Source organism: Lagopus muta, chromosome 23, assembly GCF_023343835.1.
Source record: "Lagopus muta isolate bLagMut1 chromosome 23, bLagMut1 primary, whole genome shotgun sequence".
NCBI lineage: Eukaryota > Metazoa > Chordata > Aves > Galliformes > Phasianidae > Lagopus > Lagopus muta.
The window spans coordinates 1,148,710-1,167,181 of record NC_064455.1 but is presented as its reverse complement, the minus strand read 5'-3'; the positions used below and the strand labels follow the sequence as shown (position 1 = coordinate 1,167,181).

The following is an 18,472-nucleotide window of genomic DNA, read 5'->3' as shown; positions in this document are numbered from 1 at the left end:
CTCCAGACCTGCCAAACCCTGAATGGGAAGCCAGCTATTGGTGAGAGGGCGGTTCTTTCCAAAGGCAATGTGACTTGTATGCAGCTAAAGCAGTAATTGCCTTTCCCCAATAATACCTTCCCCCTGCTGAGACTTAGGGTTAAACTCATGCATTGAGAAACCTTCCAAAACGTTTCTACATAGTTTCAAACCACAGGAGTGGGGGGGGAAAAAAAAAAAAAAAAGGAAAAAAAAGAAGAAAAAAAAAAGGACAACTACAGTTCAGATGGAGTTTACGATTTCTGCTCAATCTCATAATTGCAGGGTGAATCAGTGGGGAATGAGGTCTGAGTCAATCCCGCAGCCCCTGGTCTCCTGGCCAGCAAGCTTTGTGGAGATCAGCTGAAAATGGTTTCCCTTGACCCTCCCCTGACTTATCGATGAACTGCCTCTCCTTCCTGCCATGGATGCACAGAGCCATGGCTCAGCAGTCTTGCTGCCCGCTCACTTCTCCTTTTGTGCTAAATTCAACCAACTGATGGATAACAGAAACGTAAAAGCAAAACCCAGGTACACTGTGTGTCCCACGTAATTTCAGCAGGTGAGAAGAGAAATGCTGCTTCAAAGCAAAGGTTGCCCTTCTGCAAGACTGCATGCAAAACCTGGACACCCCCATGGAGCAATGTGCTCCCATGCCACTGGTCCTTGGGGTCAAAAGATTGATCCTGGCTTCATCTGTTTATGGGTATAATTGCAACCTCAGAGCTGCCTCAGTCAGATAGAGCCCGGGTCACAAAGCTGTTGCTTTGCATGCGTAGGAGACCGGGCTTATTTTGCTCATCACTGCACACATCTTGTAAAGTCCCATGCAAATGCAACCCCCCCCCCCCCAGAGCCTGGTGCTGCAGGCAGAGCACATTGTCTGCATCCTCAGTATGCAGCAGTGATTTTAGCAGTCAGTGCAAAAAAAAAAATGGACCTGTAGCAATGACCAAAATGAAAAGAATCACCCTGCAGCGATGCATTGGGAGTCCCAGGTCCTGGCTCCTGGCTGCCCACCTGGGAGCACTGGGTTTATCCCACCAGCAAGGAACTGCAGCTGTGTGTAATTATAAGATTAATTCCCATTGCAGAATATTCCTCAGTGTTCCACATGCACAGATTTTAGCCACTCAAGGCTTGGACCCCACGCCAGACTACATCACTCTTGTCTGGTTTTGCTTCATAAGGGTCCAAGTCTGTTGCAAAACTTGCAGATCTGCTCTTTTCAGACTGGAGAAAGTAATAAACTGGACTGCAGGGGTGTCTGACCAAGCATGGGCCGTGGCCCATCCTGCCCATGGGGAACTCATCCTGCAGCCAGGTGCAGGGTTTGCCCCAGAGATGTCCTTGCAGGACACAGATGGGGCAGTGATGTCGCCTCCAGGTTTGCAGGACTGAACAAAATCTAATGAAGAGTTTAAAGACAGCACAAACAATGCAAGGCAACTTCTAACATTCACATTTCATCTCTGCTCTTGGATAATTTTACTCCTCAAGCTATTCTGCAAACTGCTCTTTGTCTCATTAACAATAAAACAGAAGCAATTAAGCAAAACGCAATAAAACCTCAGCAAAATCAAATTCAAGCAGCATCCAAAATCACTGTATAACCTCACCAAAACGACAAAGCGATCTTTCAAGTTGACACTGCAGAACGCTTCCAGTTTGCTCTGAACACGCAAGCAAGGGGAAGAAATGCTACAAAAAAACCTCTGCATGCAAACGCACCTCACCCTGCAAGTGGGAGCTGCATTGCTGCCTACCCCTGTGCAGAACTGCTCTGTTCCAAGGCCACGGCAAGGCCCCCTCTCTTTGCACAGAGCTGACTATGCAAAATGGAGATGCAAAGCATCCGCTCCGGAATGCATCTGCATCTCTCTGTGCACAGACCTCAAAGAGAGCAACAACACACAGCTCGAGCAAGTTGACAAAACTGCTGAGGTTTCTCTGATTTGGGTTCACTCTTCTTTCAGTGCTGCCACATACATGCACCCTTTTTAGTACCCTTTTTGCCACTGACCTATTTATTACTTTTTTGTTTTTTTTTCCCACCAGTTCTATATGGTTACACACAGGAGTTTCAATTTCCTGCCCTTTGGAGGTCTGCAGAACTGCCTGCTCTTCTTCCAGCTGTGTGTCCATGGGACAGCAGAACCAAGCCCTGCAGACCTTAGAATCATAGAATCGTCATAGAATTACAAAATCATAGAATCACAGAATCATAACTACGGGTGGAAAAGTCTTCTAAGATCATCGAGTCCAACCATCGACCCACTGATGCTCCATGCTAGATGCAAGGCTGTGATGTTCCTGCTTGGCTTCAGATAGCATGTACACATGGACTTTTTTTAATAGATACATTTTTTCCTTTTAATGGTTTCTCATTTACACTTAAAATCATTAAAAATCTCCACGTTTTTGCCATTTCCTTTTCTGGGAAAACAAAGCAAATTCACAGGGCTTTACCGAACGCTTGGGACACACGCAGGGCTGCATCCTTCTACAGTTTAATGCCAGGCCCTGGTAAAGGTGAGAGGCGTTTGAAAGGCAGCCAGGAAAATCTGAAGTATCACATTTGACGCGCACAATGTCGAAATAAGCCAAAAGCATGCAGGCCACAATCTGCAGAGCTCCTCACAGGGACAACCAATGGCTCTGCTCACTGCAGCGTTCAGCAAAACCAAAGCACGCTCAGCAGAAAGCTCCCATGGAAAAAAAAAACAACCATGAAAAGATCGAAAAGTTTCACCCTCTCAGCTTGCTGATTTATTCTTTTCCCCCTATGTACAGAAGAGAGGGATCAGGCTGGTAAAGTACTGATAAAGTACTGCTGCCATGGAGTTCACCATTGCTTTGGCTTTAAGAATGCTGTGCTGATAGAGGATCAATGCTGAGCTGCTCGTTGCTGGCTCAGTCCTTTGCTAAGCCATTGCCCAGGGAACTGCAAGCAGGAGGGGAATGGAAAGAGCATATGTGAGATATGGAGAAGTCCTGAAAATGCCCAGGCACAAAGAGCAGAAAGCCCAATGAACTTCTGCCCAATAAAATGCAATATCATAGAACCATAGAATGGCCTGGGTTGAAAAGGACCGCAGTGATCATCTAGTTTAAACCCTCCTGCTATGTGCAGGGTTGCCAGCCACTAGATGATATCACGGCATGCAGGAAGGGATCCTATCTTTAACTCCAATCTACATTGCTGTATTTAAAAAAAAAAAAAAAAGACTTATCTTAAAAAAAAAAAAAGTCATACCAAAAATACAGTAAAATTGAGCAAATTAGAGCAAATGTATCTCATCCCTCGGATGCTCAAAGCCTTGGAGTAGACTCGGGGTAATAGAACTGACCTGCACCTCTGTCCCCAGGGGAGTGAGATGTCCTCCAGCAATGGCTTTGAGAGGTGGGAGCTGGTCCCTGTCCTGTCACAGCCGTGTGCTGGGCCGGGTCATCCTGCAGCACAGAGCCCTGTGCCATGTCCCAGCGAGGGGACACAGCCAGCAGTGGGCCACCTGCCCTGGATGCTTGGCTCCAGAGATGGGATTGGGTGACAGCCCTGTGCAAACCACGCACTGGGCAGAGCCAAAGGATTTCATTTTTACATGGCAGGGTCCTGCTGTCACTTTTGTAATTCCAGGAGGAGCTCCACTGACACAGACCCATCTCCCATTACCCAGAGGGACAGCTACCTCCATGCTACTCAGGATGAGTTCCTTGGTCTGCAGCTTCCTTGCATCTGGAGGAAAGCAGTTTCCTCCTCCTCCCTCGGAAAGGAAGCTCCTTTGTTTGCCTTCTGGTCCTCACAAGGTCTCAATTGCTTCAGCAGGACTGGAAAGAGTTAGGACTTTGCTGGGAGACCCACGGGGAAACCCAAGCAGAGCCCATCCTGGCTGCCCTACCCAACAGCATCACCCCATGTTACATGGCTGATGACCATATGTCATTGAAATCTAATTGAAATCTAAGGACTCATCATTACAGATCCCATAAACCCTTCTGAGCAACCACAGCCTGAAATTCCCACAGCCTGTTGACAGGAGGTTTGTCTTGCCCAACTGCCTTCTCTCTGCTCGGAGGGTTCCAGCCCTGGAAGCAATGCATTGAGTTAACCAGCATCCTAAGTGATGTAATAAGGATAGAACAATAATACAGATATCCACATGCATTATTAATTCTCAGAGTAAGGATGATGCAAAAGCAGGATGCAGAGAATCACTGCTTCCGTCCACAGACCCCAGACAAGAAAAATCAGGAAGGAGCTCTGTGTGCTCACACGTTGATGTGCATCAGTGATCCCACACTGCACACTGCGAGGACGCATCGCCATTGGCAGACCCTGGTGCTCTTTACACCCAGGCAGGGAGGTCTGGGGGAATGCCACCTTCTGAGCTCTTTCTCTCTTGGGAAAGGCCAAGCCAAGTGACAGAAAAGAGGAATCATTTTAAATCAAGATATAAATTTGTTTAATGGGAAAGAATGAAAAAAAGATGACTGAGTTTGGAGGGAATGCTGGTAGCTCTGCAGGAAGAAGAAAATCAAATCTGGACACAGTTTGCTTCCCTCCTTGTCGTCACAAAACGCCCCTGTATGCACATACAAAAATATACCTCGTGCAAATGAAACGAGCCAGTACTAAATGAGAAGCAGAATGGCTTTGGGTAAATTTCCAGGTGATTGACCTCCTATTAACAGATGCTTCTTGTGGATGAATGCAAATATTTAGGTAGGGACCCCATTGGCACTGCATCCACCTATTCCTGTTTTTTCCTCATCAACCTGTTCCTCAGGAACCCGCAGCACCAGCCCACCCTGCAGGAAAATAAACAGAGCAGGGCTTCCCACATCTCCTCTACACCACAGAGCCTCCATTCTTTTAGAGCACCTTAGAACAAAACATCAATCAAAAATTCCCAAAAACTCCCACCAAGGATGCAGCTGGACCAAATATTTACTCTGCCCCACAGCTCCCAGTGGGTTCTCAATGGGCTCCCAATGGGCTGCTGTGGCTGGGGTGGACTGGGCAGGGGAAGCTGCTCCATGTCTTAGATACAGTGTGCATTCTTGGCTTTAAAAGACAATTTGTAATGAAAAAATGTGTCAGATTTTTAAGAAAATTGATTGAAGTTTTAGGGAAAAAAAACACCACCAAAAAGCCTGGCTGTCTGAGTAAACCTTGACATCTATGAGGTGCAAGGCATTTTTTGGCGAATTTTGTTAGTATTTAATCGGCCACTGAAACCTGTGTGATGAAAGTAGTTGCAGATGGAACCGGTGGGTTGAAAGGAGATGCTGAGAGTCCCCATTTCTGGGGAAGTTTCATAGCTTACTCCAAATCACAGAACCATAGAATGGCCTTGGTTGGAAAGGACCTTCAAGATCATCCAGGTGCAATAACTCTCTGCTGTGGGTTGGTTGCCCCCCGCCAGATCAGGCTCCCCATCCAACCTGGCTTTGAAAGCCTCCAAGGATGGAGCATCTACATTTCTATGAGCAACTTGTTCCAAAAAAGTTGTAGATGCCCCATACCTGGAGGAGTTCACGTCAGAAGGGGATTTGTGCACACCTTTCCTACAGAACGTGGACATCCTGCTCTCCCATGCAGAGCCTGCAGAAATTACCCACAGCACATCAGAGTCATAAGCAAAATGACATCTTAATGCAGATCAGGAGAATGGGAACGCTTCAGTGACACCAAGTTCCACTTTCTAATCCTAACAGACCTTATGGAATTTGCTTCTAATGGCTAATTAATTGAGAATCAGCCAATTGTGTGTACATTTATTATCGTGCTTCTGAAATAAAGTGTGGCTTCTGTTTAATTAGAAGTGAGCTCACACTGGTGGCCACAGATACCTTTAAAGCACCTTTTAGCACTTTTCAGCTGAGCTCTGGGTTGGAATGGCATTAAGGAAATGCTATGGAGGTCAAAAATTATGTGCACTGGTTTCAATGCATATAAATATTTTTCAATGCTTGGTTTCACGTCCCTCCCGAAGAAGGTTAATATCTCCATGTGCACAGACAGGAAATCTGAGATAATGTTCCTCCTGCTCAGTGCAGGGCTCAAGAGAAGCCTCACAGGCTTCAAAATGTTTGTTGAATGACATTTGTAAAAGAATTGTCTTTGGCAAGAAAATAAAGGATAAGGATTTTCATTAACACTTCCACGCTGATGTTGTTTGTTTGGTTGGTTGGTTGGTTTGTATTGTTGTTTTTTTTTTAATAAAGCAGGTCACCTTTTTCTAAGAAATAAAAGCAACAGCTCTTAAGCACACAGAGATTCTAGATCCAAGAATTACCTCAGCTACTAATCCAAAAACCTTCTGCCTTGTAAATCCTCAGGAGAAAGAATTCCTCAAAAGCTGTAAGATGAAATCTCCTATAGGTTAAGCTGCTCAGAGATCACAAAAAGCCCTCATTATTTTAGCATCAGCAAGAAATTCTCTGTCAAAGATCACAGAAGGCTCCATGTCTAAACTTTAGACCAAGTGGCCGCTTAAAACAAACAAAAATAAAAATAAAAGCAAGGTTCGTGATGCTTGGCAAAACGGATATCCAGCCAACATCCTTCTTTCCTCCAGGCTGTGCCACAGCATCATGAGAAATAGCAAGAGAAGTCTGTGGCAGTGCTGATACCCTGGTGTTTGTCAGACACTCTGGCCAGACCCAGTCAGCCTCACACCAGGGTTGCAACGAGTTTCCTGGTGCAAGAAGAGCAGCAAGAATGCAAAATTTCACCTGCAAAGCATAGTGCTGAGCCTCCAAGCAGCAGCTTTTTGGATAGAGGGCTGCTGAGAAATAGCCATGATTACCTCCAACTCTACCTAAAGGTAGTTTAAATTATGTATGGCAAGTTATTTTTGCTGGGTCCATGTATTAAAACTGCCTCATTCCGAAGCACCAAGCATTGCAATGATACCTCTGCCTCAGTGTGCCATGCAATGTTTGTAGATCAGGCAAGTCTGGAATTGCCTCCAGCCTTTCCAGGAAAGGATTTTTGATTTCGTTTTGGTTTTAAAAGAGGAAAAAGAAGAAGAAACAACACATCATTGAAGGGCCAGCATTCCTGCTTTATGCTTACAATTAGTGGGCAGGAAAGAACAGCTACAGGCCGTGATCTTCGTCTGCTGATGCGGGTCTGTTTTATGGCTACTATCTCTGCAAGCTTTAGGCAGCAGGCAACAGAGGCTGGGCTTTGTCTGAGCAGGTCAGTTATAGCAGTGCAGGCATAAAACCTGGGGGACAGGTTCAGAAAAAAGGGACAGGTGAGGCTTCTATTTGCCCCCGAACAGATGGCCCCAGTCACATCTCATTAGAGAGATCTCTTGTTAATGTAGCCAACAGCGAGGTCGGGGCTGGAGGAGTTCACAGCTTTAAATAGAGCAAGTGACATCATCAGAAAGATCCGGTGAAACCATCAGCCCCAGTGCAGGTCAACAGCGCTGCAACGTTTGCAAGAGCGAGTCATGAGGGGACAAGAGCTTAGGTTTCCCCCAGCGCCTTGCTGTTGGCCATGGGCCACCCAGGAGCCTCACTCCTCTGCTCTCTGGCTGCAGCTCTCATCAAGAACCTCAGTGCACACCTCCAGACACAGCCCACCTCCCTCAGCCTTTCTTCATTGGAGAGGTGCCCCAAGCCATCTGGGTAGAAGCCCATCTGGGGAACCTGAAACACTGACTTTGGCTTTGTGCCTTGCAAGATTTGCCTTTTTCAGTTTTCTGCCTTCATTCACGTGCAACAGGACCGTGTGGGAGGAGATACATAAAGACGTGGACCTGTTTCTTGTTATGGAGAGGATGCTTGGGTCGATGCGTGCTATGACTGCACTGCTGACAAGAGAGAAGCATACTTTCTTCCCTTTCCTAAAAGTCACTTTGGAAGATATCGTTCCTTCTTACAGCAGAAGTAAAGTGGTGTTCTTAGAACCAAACCTGAAGGTTAAGAAGAGGGCTTCAGGACAGAAAGAAAACAAAACATCATCCAAGAAGGAGGGACTTCTACGAGTTCAAGGCTGGATGCAAAAGTGTTAAATTAAAAATACACTAACTGCATGATAATTCCACAAGAGCTTGTTTGTCCTCACAGTTAGGCTCTGAACAGCTCACAAAGCAAACACTGTGACCAGCAGAGGCTACGTGGGCTATCAGTGATGAACTGGTGTGCAGTAAGTGCAGAGTTTGTTTTGGGAATTCCTATTCTTAGTTCTAGATGAAACAGCAGAAAACATAAATGCTACTACAGAGAGATCATTTCAGGAAAACGATTGCATCACATTTAAGGTCTTTGATTTCTTTGGAATGGGTGTTCCCAGGACGATTACAAATTTGGTTTTCAAAAGGTGATGCCATGATCTCACGTGGTCCTCAGAGACCCTCAAATATGAAGATCAGAAGACAGCATGATAAAGAAATGAGTCTGACCGACTGCTCAGCACAGGCCAGAGAACTCTCTGCTATCAAGATCATTACTCTGACCCTCAGTATCCCTTACAAAAAGCAAAACCAGCCTTGATTTAAAGTCTGCAAATGATGGCAGACAAAGCAGTTCTCAGTGAAGCTGCTCCACTGACCGACTACTCTGCTAAGATTCTGTTCCTGTTTTCTAGTCTAACTGTCTGGCTTCACGGCCCAAAGACTGCATCAGTAAAATTAAACAGCAGGATAGGGTTTTTTTGTTGGTTTTGCTCTTCAGTGAGAAATACCATGTCTGTCACAAGGTCAAGAACAGATCTCCGCATGCCCTCCCTAAAACCAGCCATATATGTTGCAATCCCCCACCCACAATTACTATTTGAGATCTATGTGGGGCAAGAGAAACATATTTCAAATTTTAGACCTTACACAAACCAAAACACAGAGAATTCTTGGAAACACGCTTCTTCTCAATCAGCCTTCTATACATTGAGCACAAGCTTTCTAGCTGCAACTGGTTCTGTGGTCTGCAGGGCTGACTGTGACACTGTGGAACAGCTTTTGGTGAGCAGCAATGGTCGGGAGCCAGAAACCATCATAATTTTCTCTGGCCATTGAGACCTTACGGGGTTGACGGTCAACAGGAAAATAAAAAGGCATCTCTATTCTTTGCAAAGCAGCTGACATTCCTCTAACAGCAAAACGCATTTTTTTTCTATAGCACCAAGATTTGAAAAATGTTATTCTTAAGTACTACGATCAAGAAAAAGACTTTCTGTTTTTCCCTTAGCAACTGCAAGGCCTAATAACCACGGAGGACCCAAGACCCCATGCTGAATGCTCTGCAGCCCTGCGCTTCCCCTCCTGGCTCCACATCCCAAGGACCGGTGCTGCTCTGTGCGCCGGTGTTTTTAAAGTTCTGTTCCAGTTACTTAAAGCAACAAGAACTCTGCAGGGCTATTATAGCAATTTAAAAAGTAAACTTAACAGGGAAGCGAGGCTGGTTCCATCTGGCTGATAGATTAAACAGAGCTGGGATGTGCTTGCTGTTTCAGGACGGACTCGGGGCAGGGGCAGGCATCGAGAGCAGCTCAGCCCACGGCACGGAGGCACTGGTTTACCCGAAGACACTGTACAAATATTTTGCTGAGCTGTGGAAGGAGGAAGCTCCCCGGCCCTGTGCCACCGTGTGTCACGATGGGTTCTCAGGCACAATGCTCAATGAAGGCTATTATGGGGAAGGGTGTTTATTTCACATTGCGGGGCGGTTGCCAGAACACACAATCACGCATCTTACCCAACAACCCTGCAGGCTGCCACGGAGAAACTCCTCTCTGAAAGAGAAGGAGGCAATTATCCGGTGATTAACTCTTTGGTGACAGCACTGGAGCATCCTGACTCCCAGCACTGCTCAAACCCCACAGAGCAACACTGGAGGGACAAGCCTTTAATTTCATTACGGACAGGTGAGATCATGGCTCTCCTTCTCAGTGATTTTATCCTTTTGTTGCTCATCGGCTTTGATGTTCCTTCCTCGATGATTTCCTTCCCTCCTTGGAACAAAAAGGCTGAAAGGGCTGCACGGCAGTAGCACTAAGCAGGGCAGATCTAATCATCAGCTGAATGGCTGCTGGTTTGTGATGCTGTTTTGTTTTCTTTTCCCCCGAGTATTTAATTTTCACTCCAACTGTCATTTTCTTAATGATGACAAATGAAGGAAACACCCAGTTAAAAAGCCTTATCCTTGTAAGTAAAAACACTGCTCAGCCTCAGCTCACGTCCCACTGTGCTCTTCCTTTGATAACAATTCTAATTTCCTTTAACTGTTTTTTTTGCCCCGGGGTGACTGCTGTCTGAGGCAACCACTCCCAAAATGCACAGTAAATAGGATCAGAATTAGGCCCAATTCAACCCTCTGCTCCTATCCCAACTGCCAGTTCAAAACTTGACAATTTTATTAAGAAGTCTTTCTGATCCCAGGATCCCGGAGGGAACACCAGGCAAACCCTTGACAACTTCACAGAAATAAGAAATTATCATTCCCCTATTAGAGCAGCAAGCACAGGATCCTGGAGAAGCACTGTGTGACAAGCTGACAGCAGAGCTGCACCCAAACGTCCTTTTTTGCCTCCTTCATCACGACAAGCTTCTTTTTCCATTCTAAAGAAACATACTGTGAGCAAGCAGTGATACTTTCCTACCACTTCCCATGCAGCAATCTCTCCTTTGAATGCTGTGCTGAAGTCTTACTGCTTCTTGCAGAGGGACAGCAGGATTGCCAATTGCTTTGGTGTGATGTGCTGCAGGTTAATGCTGCATGGAGCTTGGTGAGGTGACAAGGAGCCTGGAGGTGCCACCAAGATCTGAGTGCTGTATTCATAGGAGAAGGTGAGGAGGTGAAGGTTCTTGCATGCTGCTTTTAGCATGGCTGGCATTTGTATTGCTGTCTTGAAGGTGGTAGACTGGAGATCAGCATTCTTGAGAAATCTGGTGTTTCAAAGGCACTTGACTTCAAGATGACCACTTTGAGATCCCACCACCCTCACGGATGTGAGAGACTTGTGGTTATTGGCATTTGTCTCATAGAATCATAGAATTGTTTGACTTGGAAGGGACCTTTAAAGGCCATCTGATCCCACTCCCAGCAACGAACAGGGAAACCTATGAAACCTACAGCTCCATCCAGGTTCTCAGACCCTGGTCCAGCTTCGCCTTATGTGTCTTCAAGGATGGGGTATCCACCACGTCTCTGGGCATCTCAGCAGTCTGTTAAAAGGACCTGAGACATTCCTGCTCCTTGGATACCTTTGGCCCTTTCTCCTTGCCTCTCATTCACTCCTCAGTCATCTCTGGGGCAAAAACTAACTCCAGGGGATGCACTGGGCAAGAGGCAAGAAGTTTCTCTGTGAGGTGTTGGGGTGGCTGGCTGGGCAAGGAGCAGCCATGACGTAACTCAACAAAGACTCGTTCTTCTTAACACTAAAAGAGAATGAGCCTGACCCATGCGCTCCAGCAGAGAAGCTGCTCCCACCCCAGATGCTGAGATATCTGATGACAGTGTGGGAGGGCAGAGTCATCTCCTGCTCTCCAGATATCTCTGTAATAATGCTTCCCTCCACCTCACCTCATACTGTTGGCTCTTGCATTTCTCCCTGTAGCTCTGAGCTCATGCAGCAAGTTTTAAATCTCCACCTTGTTTCCCAGAGAAACCATCTCTTTTCTCATTACTCCCCTTGGCCATTATTTGTCACTGAATGTGACAAAAGCATCAACTCTCAAAAGCACTGTAGGATGCTCTCCATCTACGGAATGCATTGTGTTAGCTACCAGACACCTACAAGAAAGAAAGCTTATCCAGTGTTCAACATGATGCTTCAGCCCTAAGGGAAAAGCCAGCTACTGCAGAGCTAATGCGATCTTTTCAACTACAATCAGCAACTCACCAACGTCGCCTCACCCTGGGGTAAAACTAGTAAGGCTCATCTTCTTTCTATGAATCATCCCAAGAAAACAGCCACAATTAAACTATAAAACACTGCTGTCACGGTGTGGGGGACTTTATTTTTAGAAGCAGCTTAAAATAGTGTGTTATTACCTGGTTAAAAACATCGCCTCTGTGTTTTGGGGAAGGCTGACACAAAGGTGACACATGTTGCTGTGCAGAGGCACTTCACTGCAGGCGCCAGGAAAAACTGAAAATACAACACGTGTGCACCCCTGGCATGGATGGTGCAGGCTGCAGCTGGCTCCTGGCACAAGGAGACGAGGACATCCTTACTCAGCTGTCTACCAAAACCTACCATGGATCATCAGATCTCTGCCAAAGCCAAATCCCTGCCCACTCTGCGCCTTCTTGTGCTTTTTGCCTTTCCATGAGAAATGGAAAATTCATCAATGGAGACACTGTTGGATCCCAGCAAGATGAAACACGGAGGATACACCTCAAAAACAACAGGTTGGCTGTGAAGCCAAGCAAATAAAGAAGAGCTGAATTAAAATGAAAGGAAAAATTCCCATTTATCCGACACAGGGGCAGAAGCACCCTACCAGTGTGGGGAAAAAGGTCTCGTGTTCAGGCTTACAGAAACCCAAAGTCTTCTTGATATTTTGATTGAAAAGTTCACTTTTGAGCAGTGAATAAATGCGAAAGGAAAACAGAGGGATGGATCTGACGGAAAAGTGCCTCATTTGTTCAATACTGCTCTGCAACTTTTGCTCTAAGCAGATACATGTGGGCAAGCACATATGCAGTGCCCTACAGTTTGGTCTTGTGAAAATCTAAACAACTCTTCAGAAATGGAAAATAGCAAAAGAAAGAAGCATTAAAAAAAAAAAGAGAGAGAGAGAGAGAGACAGGAAAAGCAAGTGGCTTATGCAAGTGAGAACAGCTATGATTTTGGGTGAGACACACCAGTGGAAAATTACAGAAAGAAAAAGCCGCGTGTGAGATGGGGCAAGGATGCAACACAGACAGCGGTCCGGGTCCTACAGGAGATCAAAAGCAGAACCAGGCTGCTGCCAGAGGGGAAGATTTGGTACGAGTGTTGAAAACAGGAGCAACAAGAGAGAGGAATTTTGGGTGAGGGCATCGCATGGGGGGTAATTGGGCCAACTCTGGGTGGGCAGTATAGGGATGGTGACAGGAGATGGATGTAAGAGCAGATGGAGAGCCAGTGGCTGGGTTTAAGTGCTGGAGTGTCATCTCCCTCAAAGCTGCACATTGATACACTGCACCACGTGAAAGAAACCTAAAATATCACTGAAACTCTTAGAGGTCTTGAACAAAACTCTTCAGACATGTTGCTTTCACAAATTAAAGCCAGACAGATAAATGAACCATAATTAATCTGATTAGGGTTACTGCAGTGGTAGGAATCACTGACTGCTACAGTAAGCACTTTTTTCCCCTCTCCAGAAAGAAATCCCTTTGTGCACCTGCTTTTAACACCACCATGCTAGATAGCAAATCCAAACATAATTCAATTACAGTCAGGAGAGATTTCATCCACTCAGTGAAATGCAATGAATAAACACAAAATCATTCTCATTATGTCCTCTCTACAGGGATATTTAAGGCTTCTTCTCCCATAGTAAATCAGTTTTATGTAGTCGGTGTCCTTGAAAGCACCACTCTGCAAGCCTGTGTTCACAGAACTCCATTTCTTCTCAAGTTCTCATAACTTTGGGTAAGACACAGATCACAGAGGTGGGGATGGGAAATCAGCATTTCTCCTCCTAGCTTACTCTGTGAGCTTAATGCAAGTGCTGCCCTTCTGTGCCTCAGTTTCCCTCTTTGCAGCATGCAAGTGGTATTTCTGAGACTATGACATAGGGGCAGGAAATCCTCATTCACATCACATTTGTGAAGTCAGAGACGAAAGATGAGCTGCTCCCAACTTAAATTCCCAGAAACAGCAGATGTCAAAGAGGAGGAGAATTATGAAACCAAGAGCTGCTCTGACAAACACATACGTTGAGGTGCAGCTAACAGCAAAACCCAGCTTTATGCTCTTCCCTTGCAAAGAAACAAGATGTTGCCTCTCATCTGAGCCCATTTGCTGCTGATCAGCTTTGGGCTCCCTCCACTGCTTCTGTTTTAATTTCTGATTTGTCGAACGCTGACTGCTACAGGGACACACTCTGTTGTGTGCATTTGTGTGCATGAATGCTGTGCATTCTCTTTTTGGTCTCTGTGAGCACCATCTGGCTCTGCCCCTTTCTGTTATAAATACTATAATTTTGATCTATAAAGCTCCATTTATGAGAGTCCGTGAAAATCCATGAATCATGGAGTATCGCCTTTCATAGAATCACAGAATCACCAAGGTTGGAAAAGACCTCTAAGATCATCCAACCGTCCAATGTTTCCCACTAAATCATGTCCCTTGGCACAACACAGAAACGTTCCTTAATCACAGAATGGCCAGGCTTGGAAGGGACCTCAAGGATCACGAAGCTCCAACCCCCTGCCACGTGCAGGGCCACCAACCTCCACATTTAATACCAGACCAGGCTGCCCAGGGCCATCCAATCCGACACCTCCAGGGATGGACGGGGCATCCACAGCCTCTCTGGGCAGCCTGTTAACACATTCACCACCACCAACACTGCGGCTCTTTAACCACCAACTGCTGCACAAAAGGGGTGTGAACAGAAGGTGGGTTTTCCATCAAGTAGGCAGAAGAACAAAAACTCAACAAACGCTCAGGAGAAAGCCAACGTGCTGATTTTGTGACAGCACAGATCTTTCAGCCTCCCAGCCCTGCACAAAACCCACACCGTTCAAGCACCGCATGGGAAATCAACATATTTCTCACGACAAAACTTCAAAGGGGCCGATAACATCTCTCACGTTGGGACACAAATCTCATCATCCCAGGGAGCCTTGTTGCTTTTTGTACCTCTTACAGGGCACGGCACAGTGCTGGACGTGGGTGTCCTGGGGACAGTCCAGCACAATTCACTGTTATCAGAACGGGTTGCAATGATGGAACATGGTATGCTTACTAAAAGTGCGGCTGATACCAGGCTGGGACGGGCTGCAAGTACTTCGGAAGCCAGGATTAGGATTCAAAATGGTCTTGGTAAGGAGTAGAAATGGTCTGGAAAAAAAAATAAAGAGAAAAAAGAAAAAAGACAATTCAGGAATGACGGGTGAACAGTTACCAAAGGCAGGAATAATCAATGACAAGTCACAGGGGAAATAACTAGCAACCTGCAAGGATCTTTATTATTTTATTTATTTATTTATTTAGAGGAGAAGGATCTCAGGATTCCAGAACCAGAGTTGGATGCTATTGGGTTGCTGCTGTATGAGCAAGCATCCCTCTGCCATGCACAGAGAGGGATACTGCTCACCATATACACAAAGGGAAGCGCTGTGGAAATCCTGATACCAGACACTGCATCTCAATAGAACTGTAATGAAAGTCCCAACGTGGACAGCAAGAATGATGGGAGGCCACGAAAGCACAGACTGAGAGTGGTGCAATCTGAAAAAGACTCTTGGGAAATATTACAGTGTGCTCAACAGAGGTCTTGCTCGAATATCCACAAATGCCTCGCTTGTGGCTGTACGCAATAGGATATCACACTACTCACATCTTTGAACAAACCTGCCTTCCCACACAGTATGTAAAATACTTGTTCACAGGTGAAAGACTGCCACATGAGTGCCAAAAGCCCTAATTACTCCTAAGGAGGAGTAACCTGCACAGAATGAGATGGAGCTGGAGGGAGGGGTTGGGTTGTGGATGCAAGCACTTCTAGCAGTTGTTCTGTACCTCCCCCAACCTGACAGGTTGCTCACCAGCAAGGGGCTTGCATCGTCCCACTGCCATGTTGCTCCTCTACCACTCAGGCATCCTTAGTTATAAAGAACCACCAAAACGACACGGGAATAACAAATGGCCTCGTGCCTTGCTGATGCATAAACACTTAAACAGGTCTGTGACAAGCTGAGGCTTCAGCTTCTATCCCAGTTTAGCTGAGGAGCATCCTATGAAACAGGCAAGTTTTCACTGAAAAAACGCATCAATCTGAACTGGGAGGCATCTGCCCCATCTGGGTTGTGAACACAGAATATCAGATTAAAAGGAAAAAGGGAAAAAATGCAGCAGTCCAGACACTTGAGATAAAGTAGCTTTTATCACCCTCTCTAACGAGGCCACGTGCTTTCTATCTCCAGGCAATGACACTGTGCAAGCAGTTTGAACGCAAATTAAAAATTCATATCCCCTGCTGTGGCAGGGGAGGGTCAGGGCTCCAGTGCCCTTTCCCTGTTTCTGGAAGATGGTGGCACTGCCATCAGTGCTGGGAGGTCAGTGCTCCAGCTGCCCCATGGCAGGTGCCTTTATGCAGGGAAGGGCCTTGCTTTTCTGTTAAATAAATGCTTGCAAAACCTACGGGGGGGGGAGGGGGGAGAAAAAAAAAAAAGCCTGCAAATATGAAAAAAAAAATCTCTATTTGAGGTTGAAAGCGACTTTGTAAATCGCACAACTGCTCCAGAGATGTCTGCACACCTCCTTTGCAATGGCTCGCGGCCATCACTGAGCACTGCGTTCTGACAGAGCTGCAGCTCTGCGTCGCTGCTGGTGGGACAACTCATCTCCCAGCAGTGCTGCATCCCGAGCAGACACACAGGTCACGATGCTGCCCATTAAATAAGAAACTGAAAGCACCTTGGGTCTCTGCACAGCAGCACTGAACAAGAAGTAGCGATGCTCCGCTTCTCGGAGGTGATGCAGCCCTGAGTTGGTGGATTTCTGTCGCTGCTATTCCTCTGCTAAGAGGAAAAAATATTTAACAAATCCACCATTTCTGTGCTGTTTCACCCAGCTGACAGGAAAGAGCTGGAAAGAACCATTGCTTCTGAGCTTAATTACATCCGATGCTTCTGAGGGTGAGGGAAAAGAGTACTTCATGAGCCAAAACCAAAATGTTAATATATTATACTGCAGCAAGAACACAGCAACTTCAAAGCTTCCCCTCCCTACACCCTGAAGTGTGAAATCAGAGATTTTTCCCCCCAGTAATGCTTTTTGCTCATTTCCTGCCTGGCTCCATACTCTTCTAACAATGAATCAGGGCTAATTAACATCAGTGTCAAGATTAAGATCATGTCTAAGGAGGACTTTCTTGTCATCTTGTAGGGAATTAAACTAATGATGGGCTGACCACAGTGCTGACTTGGGCTAACAGCCCCCACCCGTGGGGAGGTGGTGATCCAAGGAGAAACCAGTTTGCCCCTGAGCACAAATCCTTGTTTTGGGGAAATGCAGACCATCTCCCAAACTTGGTTCTTTGCTTTCCACACACCTTTATAAATCCATCCTCACCATTTATTTTCACATTCCTAGGGGAGGAGCAAGAAGTTATACAACAGTCATAAGCTATGGTCTGAGGTGAGTGAGATACACTTCTAGCAAAAGATCCTGCAAGCCACCAGCAAGGAGAAATAAATCAAAAATAAGTCCAGCAACATATGGAGTTCAGAAATCAGTGATAAGCAGCTGAGAAGAAACTTTCTCTGGATTCCACTCCAAATATAAACCTCTGGCCTTACTACGTTCCAGGTTCCTGTAAGGTCATAGAATAACATAATCACTGAATGCATGGGTTCAAAGGGACCTTAAAGATCACATAAGCATGGAATGGCTGGGTTGGAAGGGACCATAAATGTCATAGAACCATGGAATGGTTGGGTCGGAAGGGAACTTACGGGTCATAGAACCATGGAATGGTTGGGTTGGAAGGGACTTAAAGGTCATAGAACCATGGAATGGTTGGGTTGGAAGGGACTTAAAGGCCACAGAACCATGGAACGGTTGGCTTGGAAGGGACTTAAAGGTCATAGAACCATGGAATGGTTGGGTTGGAAGGGACTTAAAGGTCATAGAACCATGGAATGGTTGGGTTGGAAGGGACTGAAAGGTCATAGAACCATGGAATGGTTGGGTTGGAAGGGACTTAAAGGTCATAGAACCATGGAATGGTTGGGTTGAAAGGGACTTAAAGGTCATAGAACCGTGGAATGGTTGGGTTGGAAGGGACTTAAAGGTCATAGAACCGTGGAATGGTTGGGTTGGAAGGGACTTAAAGGTCACAGAATCATGGAATGGTTGGGCTGGAAGGGAGCATAAAGGTCACGGAACCATGGAATGGTTGGGTTGGAAGGGACTTAAAGGTCATAGAACCATGGAATGGTTGGGTTGGAAGGGACATTAAGGTCACAGAACCATGGAATGGTTGGGTTGGAAGGGACTTAAAGGTCACAGAATCATGGAATGGTTGGGTTGGAAGGGAGCATAAAGGTCACGGAACCATGGAATGGTTGGGTTGGAAGGGACCATAAAGGTCATAGAACCATGGAATGGTTGGGTTGGAAGGGACTTAAAGGTCATAGAACCATGGAATGGTTGGGTTGGAAGGGACTTAAAGGTCATAGAACCATGGAATGGCTGGGTTGGAAGGGACTTAAAGGCCACAGAACCATGGAACGGTTGGCTTGGAAGGGACTTAAAGGTCATAGAACCAGGGAATGG

General features: G+C 46.0%; 1 protein-coding gene across 5 annotated transcripts in view; it reads right to left on the bottom strand.

The window, feature by feature from the left end:
* The window catches only part of HIVEP3 (HIVEP zinc finger 3), a 224,046-nt gene that overhangs the window by 69,020 nt on the left and 136,554 nt on the right, over positions 1–18,472 (bottom strand). For 3 of the 5 annotated variants that reach the window (XM_048968662.1, XM_048968663.1, XM_048968665.1), the window contains one exon: positions 14,937–15,031. The exons of 1 other annotated variant lie outside the window; for it this stretch is intronic. The gene's annotated coding sequence lies outside the window, so the exon portion shown is untranslated. Of the gene's footprint in view, positions 1–1,749; positions 1,769–14,936; positions 15,032–18,472 lie in introns of those variants that run through there. One more of the 5 variants, XM_048968667.1, reaches the window with a different exon arrangement.